Raw genomic sequence first — 10518 nt, 5'->3', positions numbered from 1 at the left:
ATTTTCTCGAAGGTACAAAGGAAGAAGGAGAATTTTCCGTCCTATGCAAAAGGGGAACAAGGCAAGTGTAGAAGCAAAGAGATGATAGCCAAAGATAGGATGAATTGAAAAGTGGTGTTAAGTTAGGAGTAGAGTGAAAGGTTAGTTTGGCCCATCATTTTATAGCCAAAGAGAGAGTTAAAATAAAAAATACCCAAAAACACTAATGTGATCGATTTGTTTAGCTTGATAAGGAAGGAAAATGATATTACAGATGATGATGTTCATAATAATCGTCGTGTAAGACTTTATCTTAGTAGCACACGTATATTGTAGAACTATATGTATTATCATACGAATCACACGAGATGATGATAATACGTAGAATGATTGAATTATAAAAGAAAGAAACTTCAATGATCGATTACATTCTTTTTCGGTGTTATTTAGACTTTCAAGCAATGATTCATAAAGGGGGTTTGAGAACTTTCCGTTACTGTTGAACAATGAGTACAATTTGTGGAGAAAAAGCTGATAAATTTGGTTTAATTAACTGGATTTTGGAGGCCATCATGATCTTCCTTTGTATTTCTATGCACCAAAATGAATGGGGAATTCAATTATTTGAATCCAAAGATCTTGTTGTCTTCGATTAACTCTCACCATCAAAAGATCCTTCCCATAATACCTCTTTTGATCATATTCTATGTTGACATTGGTTAACTATATAGATTACTACTTTCTTGTATTGATGGAGAAGCTTTTATGTTCTTTCCCGTGTCGCTTTAGTTTACATATTCAACAAAATTTAACGCTTTATTAATCCTTTGAACGTAGCTTGAAAACCCTACTGTATTCCTATCTCGGGTCATGCCTCTAATCTAAAGTTTTAGCCTAATCTTAGACAAAGAGAAAGGAAGACGTGAAGCACGGATGATCACAAACCCACAGTAATACCTACAAGCATCAAACAACCAAGTAACCTTAGAATGATCTCTGCCATATAATTTAAAAGAAGACTCGCACGAGAGGAACCCACATTTATGACTATACCCCTTATGGAAGACGTGACCACTGAAGAGACCAGAATAAAATCAAGGATGCTTATGGATAGACATGGTTTCACCTTGTTGCAAGGGAAGGATGCCCTAATTAAACATCTTCCAAAGGTCAAATAAATAACGACAAAAAAATAAATAAATAATTGGGCTATTTACCGATCGAAAATTATATCATCGTTGAGCATGGGTCTCCTTGCACCAAGGTGCACCAACAATATTCAAAGAAAACCTAAAACGTGCACGTCTCTTTTTCTCTACCAATTTTTAAAGTAATAATGCATTAATCTTTTCGTTCGTTCGTACAACTTAATATATGATTATCTCGTTAATCTTTCTTAATCAACCATAATTAGGTTTGAATTATTATCGATGAACATAGATGTAGAGAAGCACGCTTAAGAAGTTTGACAAAGGGAAAAAGCGGAGAGAAATGAAAGCAATTAATTAAGTTTTCCCTTTTGGCTAAGTGGATATGTATTCAAATCATTGCATTTTCCCTTTGAGAAAGCATAGTATATAATTATGGAGCCATACATGTATGATTTATAATATATAGTTTCAAAACAATATATTAAAACTAATATTTCATTATATTATTTAGTCAATAAAAACATGGCTAAAATTAAATATTCAATATATTTAATATCCCCTTTTAAAAAATTATTTTAAAAAATAAAAAACCCATGGGTATTCAATATAAAAGTAATTAATTAATTAATTAAGGGGTATTTTATAATTACTCAATATAATTTAATAATATGAAAATTTTGATTCTCTTACTTTATATATGTAATATATAGTTTCCTTTTTGCCATGAAACAAGGAAGTGGGGGAACCATTGCCCCCTTTGACTTGGTCAAATAATTCATTAATTAATTTTTATAAAAATAAATAAATAAAAATAATGAATATGTAATTAAAATGAAGATAAGGGTATATGATATAATTGAGGACTAAAAAGTCTACAATATTTAGGTTGTGACCACCCACTCCTTATTTTCAAAATTACTATGCTTTCTCACATATACTTATATAATTAATGCTTCCCTTTGACTAAAATTATATAATATATATTTATTTTCTATTTTTTTTTTTTTACAGATTCTACGACCATTCGTAAAGGGAAACAAAGACTTCCTTAAAAGTACATAAAAACCTCTCTTTAGCAAACACGTTTTAAAATTGTGAGACTAACGTCGAAACGGGTTAAAGTGAACAATATCTGCTAGCAGTGAGTTTTGGCTATTACAAATTGTATCAGAGTCAGGCACCGAGCGAGTACACTGGGTCTCCAAGGAGGTATGAGATTAGAGATCGCTTTTTAATTTTATTTTAAAGGAATCCAATGTTTACCATAAAATTATAACCAAAACCATTGAATTGTTTCTTTCCTTTTAGGCTGTCAACATGTCTCACAATTGAGCTAAGAAAATTTCTTTTTTTTTTTCTCTTTTTTATTATTCATATAGAATGAATTCTCACAAATAATTGAATTTACTCTATTATTATTATTATATATCATGTTTTATTTTTAAATGTTTGATACGTTAAATTATGTTCGAAATATCTTAATTCATAATTTACGATAAAATTGTAGGTAACCGAGTATTATGGAATTATTCATTTAACATTAATATTTACTAATAATTCAATTCAATTTCTAGCTTGATGAAAATAAAAAGGACTTTTTTTTTTTTTTTTTTTTTGGCTAAAATCCAACGCCAATGATTTTGTTAGATTTGAAGACAAATTAAATTTTATTATGATAATGATTCCAATATTACAAACTAATCATCATTACTTTACTATTAACCTCATTAAATCAATCCTCCTTTAATCACTATATATATATATATATATATATTCCCAAATCAGTAATTTATACGCACGAAAATACTAAGTAGATTACATTAACATTTTTATTCCTAGGAAACCCCGAACTCAACCAAAAAAAAAAAAAAAAAAAACAAAAAAAACAAATTTTTTTCAAAAAATAATAATAAAAAAAGGGTAAATTCTGAATTTTTTTTCTCTTCTGATGAACAAAAATAAAAAATAAAAAAAAAAGAGAGAAATTTAAACATCCATTACATATATATATATATATATATCAAAAGGCTAGCATTTTTGTGAAACATTTAAAAAAAAAAAGGAATTTTTAGACTAACCCATGAAACAATCCGATGTACAAATACGAACCCATGTCTCAAATTTTTGTCCCAAAAAAAAAAAAAAAAAAAAAAACAAGAACAAGATGATGATCGATCACCTTTACTGTGAAAAGAAAAAAAGAAAAAAAAATTGTAATGAAATTTGAGGATGAAGCGATCTTCAAGGCGCTCTCCAGCTTCTTAATCCAATATCGTTGTGTTTCCTCGAAGGACCAGAGGCCGGAATTGGTATTCTTCTGGGCAAGAATCCGAAGAAATGGCCGTATGAATGAGGCTTTTTGGGCTTCAACTTGAACAACAAGGCGTGCTTGGTTGGGTACCCATTGCAGCATATGAGTATCTCCCCGTTCATCAACAACATCACCAATAACATCCAAGCAAGCTTCCTTGTTCTTCCTCCACCCACGAACACGATCATCCTTTTATCTTCGATTGTTATTGTTGTTGCTGCTGCTGCTGCTGAAGATTTGTGATCCAAAGTGGATGGTTTGTGATGGGAGATTTTGTTTTTGAAGAGAGAAGTAAAGGAGAGAAGGGGGTGATGAATTATGAGTTCTTTTAAAACAAATTAGATGCTTCTGTGCCTTGCAGAACTGATATGTTGGGACGCTACCACAAACTTCAAAAGGGGTTTCAAACAATCTCTCTCTCTCTCTTCTTTTTATCCTGTCCTTTGAAAACCCGTCTCATGATTTTAAAACGCATCTGATAGAAAAAAAGTTTTGTCTCACAACTAGTAGATATTGTCTGCTTCGACCCATTATTATGTAGCACGGTTTTAAAATCCGTCTACTAAGAAGAGGATTCCACATCCTTAAAGAAATAATGTTTCGTTTCTCTATCCAATTGATACGGTATCTCACAATTCATTCCCTGCTCGTTTCTCTCTCCAATTGACGTGGGATCTCACAAGTTTCCACACCCTTGAATACTTCGTTCTCCTCTCCAACAACCGACGTGGGATCTCACAATTCACCCTCTTTCGGGGCTCAGCGTCCTCGTTGACACTCATTTCTCTCTCTGATTGATGTGAGATCTCACAGATTTTCACACCATTGAATGTTTCATTCTCCTCTCCAATCGATATGGGATCTTACAATTCACCATCTTTCAGGATCCAGCGTCCTCATTGGCACTCGCTTCTCTCTCCAATTGATTGGGATCTCACAAGTTTTCATACCATTGAATCATTCGTTCTCCTCTACAATCAATTGTGGGATCTCACGTAAAATTATTGACAAATTCGAAAAAGAGTTGGAGAGAAAGTCGACAACATGACGGTGACCAAAACGTTTATTTGATTTAACTAATATTCTAATCGATTTTCCGTCTAACAATTTAAAAACGTTAACGAAAGATCAATGATAATATTGCAACTTTTAAAAGAGAAAACGACATAAACACTAAAGGAAAAGGGGTTGTTTGTTTATGTCATGTTTTCGTAGGGTTAGGTGAGTGTTTGGTCCTACAATACATTAATGGCCGACGAATGGGAAGTGGTACTGTTGGGTCTGTTTTTTCACTTTCTTTCTTTTATCTTTTAAGGCCAAGGGAAAACAATGGGACAGTCCCACAATTTAAGGGTCTGTCAAAAACAACATGAACCCCCAACAGCCACTCACCCACAATCTACTCGTAGTTTGAACGTACCTTCTCGAGATACCTAGTTAAACATACGTTCTCGATCGAACCTTTAGAGTTTTATTTACGAAGAACTCTAATAACTCACCGATATCAGTTTAGGGTTTAGGGTTTAGGGGTTACAATAAATTTAATTACGAACCTCTCGTGTTCTTAAAAATATAATTATTAGAGTAGTTATGATATGATGATCAAGTTAAAGTAATGTATAAATTGAACGTCAATTACGTATATAGGGTTGCAGTTAAGAACAGTGTGCAATAATGCAGGTAATAGTGATTTCATCGAGAAATGTTTTGATGAAACGTAAAACAATTCAGGTGGAAGATTCATACTCCGACTCTAAAATTTTCTTTGACAAAGACTATATGCTGGTAATTCTATGGCACGCCTTAAAGTAAAGTGCTCTTCCCTTGGTCCACTGTCGTTAATTTTCGATGACCTACCTTCAGTGTTCTTACAGCGCTTCATAATCTTTATGAGGTTTGAACCGTTGATCTAGACTCGGCTACATTGATTAGTTGAAACATATCAGATCATCCGTAACGATTCAAAACGAAGAAACCCTAACGAAATTAGAAAACGGGTATTAGTTGACACGAAACAAGAAAAGGGATGGAATTAATGGAGTGTCAATTCCGTTTGCGTCTTTCAAAGTTTCACAAGAGAGTGGACCCAAAAGTTCTCCCATATTTGGATGAGTGAAAGAAAGATGCCCTTCATATGGTGTTTGGCCTAATTGACAACATGGGAAGGGCACCCATCTTTGTATCATTATATCGAACTCTTTCAATAATTTAAGTTTAACGTGTCGTGTCGTGTTGATCAATATTCTTAGAAGAAATCATAGACGACAATACATTTAGGTTATGGTGAGTTGGTACCATTCATGCGGGTCAAAACTCACCCGACAAGAAATTTTACTACCTTAAGATTATTATAGTTACAATCGCCGTTCACTAAGACTTCGGCCACCAGCTCCTTGTCATCAAGTCTTCTCGACCTTCCGTGCATGGTTGACTTTGTGGAGACCTGTGTGTTTTTTTTTTAAAATAATTGTTCGAGTTTAACCACAGCAACCAACCCATGAGGAGGCACTCTCGAAACTATTTTGTCGAGCTCTTTAAAAAGAGTTGTCCGTGAATATTATGTACCTATGAATTTGTAGCGTCGAGCTTTATTAGAACGATACAAAATTAAAAGTTTAAAGACGATGAGACAATTTAGATGGAAGAGAATGCGCGGGATGTGTTCGATGAAATGCGGGACCGAATTAAATGGACGCCACAGCAGAGGGTCAGGTTTAAATGATAAAACACAGAAACAGAGCCTTTGACTGTGACTTTGAATTTCAGAAACTGTCAACAATCTNTTTTTTTTTTTTTTTTTTTTTTTTTTTTTTTTTTTTTTTTTTTTTTTTTTTTAATAAAATAAAAACATAGAACAACTATTTTTCTTCTACTTTTTATTTTTTATTTCATGAAATTTTAAATAAATATCCGTTATAAGTCTAAAGAAAAATAATAATAATAAATGTCGACAGTGACTATACCAACGCTCAATTTAAATATTTTTCTAGCCATCTTAGCTATTTGACTGCGTTACCGCTTCAATAGTCATCTAGCCTAAACATTTTAGCTTCAAATTGAAGCCATTTAGATTTAGCCTATATGAATTAATGTACGTGCTTCTCAACCAAATTAAAGGCTAAGTCGTGATCCTACTCGACATATCAATTAATTAATTAATTTTAAAATTAAAAAATGTTAAGATTTTATTCGGGTTTGTTTAATAATGGTAATTGGTTTAGTAACTTTACTACATGCATATTTCATTTTTTCCCTAACCAATTTTGAAAAGGTACCGTTAACATCATTCATTTGGATAAATTAAGGAACACACTTTTTTTTTCCTCGAATCTCGACCATGTTGTATAACGTTGTCATCATATGGGTGTGTCGAGATTTATTAAGTCATATATCCTAACCGTATGAAATTGAGATCGAACGACCAATTTAGTTTGAGATCACACACCTCAATCCAAACACCAACGGTACTCATCATCAGTTATGCACAACTATATTGCAACTTGAATTTCGTCGATAATGTGAGTTCGTTATTAAACCGGCCTCTTCCCTCGACCGAAGAAAAAATGACATGGATGATATTTAAAAAAAAATAATAATAATAAATAAATAAATAAATAAAGTAAGACAATTATTTCTGATTTTATTTAATGCAATTAAAAAGCCCAGACGGTAATAATGCTCTACATAATAGAGGGGCCCATTACCTAATTAGGCCCAATTTTGTACAAATAGCCGAATATGAATGAAGTACATTTAAAACTTCCAACTTTCCATTTTTACCCCTCAAATTCATTTTATTATAAAGGTAAAATATGTTTTCTATCTATAGCTTAATTTCTATTTCGTCCTTCAATTTTAACCAAATTACATTTTAACCCTTAAAGTTTCAACTAATTTTTATTTGATTCTTCCTATTATTAAAAAAATTGAGTTGTTATATATATTTTTTTTAACTGAGTTAAAAAAACAATTCGACAATAAATACATTTATTGATTAAAAAAAAATTGGTATGAATTTAATTAATTCCACGTGATAAATATTATAAAAGAAATTAGGAATGGCTTAAATTAAATCAAGTTAAGATGGTTCATACATAAAAATACACCTAAAATAACCCTTTTATTATTGTTTTATTTTGAATATAAAAAGTTTATAAAGTAAAATAATATATATATATATATATATATATATATATATATATATATATATATATATATATATATATAAAGCAATTCCTCCTTAAACAAGATTTAATAATTCACAGTAACTTAGAAGATACACTTCAATGATATCCCAAATACGTGTAACAATTAATACATTGCATATTACCCAACCCCCTATCTTTATTATTATTATTATTATTTAATCAATAATTGAATCTCTATTTTTTTTTTCATAAAATAAAAATAAATAAAACAATTTTAAAAAAAAGTCTCCCTTCTCCAATATTTAATAATTTTTTTCATAAATAATTGAAATTGCAGTTCTTGGATCTAACAAGAAATAATTAAAAGTCAAAGTTCAAACTTTTCTCTCTCCGCGTTAAGTCAAAGGTGTAAGAAAATAGAATGGGAATAGGATAAGGTAGATGGTGGGTTTGGTTTGGTTTGGTTTGGTTTGGTTTGGTTTGGTTTTGGTGAGTGGTTTTTTTTACCACACCCCATTTACGACCGACATCTTTTACTTTATTGTTATTATTATAATTTATTTCTTAAGGAGATCAAATTGATTAGATTTTGTTATCATTATATGTATATATTTATATAATTATGACATATGAATCAATGCATATTTCAAAAACCTTATCATTTACCCCTAAATCTAAATTTCATTTTCACTCATTAATTTGACCCGTATGCGGTTAGTTTTAAAACGTATCTATTAAGGGGAGGTTTTCACACCCTAACGTCCTTGTTAGCACATCTAACGGTGTTTGGCTATGATACCATTTATAACAGCTCAATCTCACTGCTAGTAGACAGTGTTCGTTTGGCTCGTTATATATCGCTTTCAGATTCACGGTTTTAGAACGCGTCTATTAAAGAGAGGTTTCCTCGCCATTTTAAAAAAATATTTCGTTCCTTCTTCGACATTATACTCGTGGTCCAACCAATTTGATTGGATTGTGATGAGTCAAACATTAAGTTTGAAAATGGTAAGAAAATTGATGAATATTAATGTTAAGGGTTAGGTATTATTGTTTGGTCAATTGGTTGCCAATCTTGATCGTTGAATTTTACACCATGCACGTCCTTTTCACGCCTCCTCTACATATTTTCCTTCCTTAATAATAAACTTTTTTTAAAATATATATTTAAAAATAAGAGAAGAATAATATACCCGAAATAAATAATACTATATACCATATAGCACGTAATCTACAAACTAGTATTATCCGTTCAAGTACGAGAATTTAAAGCGAGTAAATAAAAAAAAATATTTTTTTTTATACCCAGTGGTTAAATCCACATAAAACCACTGTTGGGACCGGAGATCACTTTTTATTTGGCCCGAGTGAAATGATTCAAAACTATTGAGACTTAAGCATTTCTCTTTCACTAATTAATAAAGACGAAACTAAATGGCATATAATAAAACCGCTCGTGTTGGTCGGTTTTGGAATGAAAAGAAACGGGATTTCGATTAGTCGTGCATGGGGTTGAAGATTCATAATTGCTAGTCAAGGATCATGATCATAAAGCAAATGGGCAGCATTTGAAATGCCTCAAAAACCACAAAGAAAGCTCTATATGTCCATCCCTTTTACCTTATTGTACTCGAGTGACGAGAAAAAAACAGTAAAAAAAAGGAACTTTTGCTTCATAGCTTTTCTCGTGGTGCCTTCGAGGAGTGAATTATGGGTACCCTTTAAGGACGAAGCTGCTTTCGGTGCCATCATTCTTCTATTTGCCTTCAAACTTGTAATCATTCTTCACACACATAATAATATCATCCCCATTATCCCTCACACGTCCAAAAAAGATCATTATTTAGGGTTTATTCGAATTAGAGTTTGAGTTCGGGAGAGTTGAGTATACGAACATTTCGAAATAGTTATAGTTGTTTGAAAGAGGAATATTATAGCTTTAGTTGCACGTTAGATGGTTTGCATTGCACGGAGTATTTTCACACGTGTTAAGACATTTGTATGTGGGTTGGTAAGGAATGATTTTTAGTGGTTGATGGTAATTTACCAAATATTGTAAAGGATAGACTTGTTCGAATGTTGACTAAAATGCACGTTGTAAGGATGAGGGAGAGTACGACAATTACGCTGAGCTCATCTTGGTGGGACTCGTAGGAAATCTTTTACCATTTCCTAAGGTGTAAGTTTGTGATTCCATACTCTGATTCGAGGTTGTGACTCATGGCGGACCTTTTCAAACGTGTAATCACCTCTCATTTAAGAAGCACATGCTCTTTAGAATATGGAGCGTGTGCTTTTATCGAGTCTTTTTAAATTTAATTAATTAATTAATATTTTTCTCAAACATGTTAGATAATGTTTGATTTTGTTGACGTATAAAAATTAAATTAATATCTTTCATTAAAATAATAAATTAAGAATGGAAATGTTGGAATACCAAGTGAGACAAGCTTGCAAAAATGAATATAAAATTCGTTATTTTTTATTATTATTTTAATTTAAAAAATAATTAAAGTTCAAATATTTTATTTATTAAAAAAAATAGAGGTTGGAGAAGAGGGAGACAGAAGTGGGAGAGGCCGCTTGTTATCCTCTTTCAACGAATATATTTAATAAATAAATAAATTAATAATTAATAAAATGATTTATTTAATTTATAGGCCGTGGGATTAAAGTATAAAGAAAAAAGCGAAATGAGGAAATAGGACCGACCAACGGAACCTTACGGTGGTCCCCGCCGTATACAATCGGGCAGAAAAGCCTCCTGCTTCTCCGTTCCCACGTGTACCCCATTTTCTTCTTCAATCTGGTCCGTTGATTTGGACGGTTGTGATTCCACCATGACCATAACAAATTTAAATACATCCTCTTCGTTGACCATGGACCAAACTTCTTCTCCGACTTCGACTTTTTTTTTTTTTTTTTTTTG

This window comes from Cucurbita pepo, chromosome LG10, assembly GCF_002806865.2.
Source record: "Cucurbita pepo subsp. pepo cultivar mu-cu-16 chromosome LG10, ASM280686v2, whole genome shotgun sequence".
NCBI lineage: Eukaryota > Viridiplantae > Streptophyta > Magnoliopsida > Cucurbitales > Cucurbitaceae > Cucurbita > Cucurbita pepo.
The sequence above is the reverse complement of the archived record's forward strand: the minus strand, read 5'-3'. Positions refer to the sequence as shown.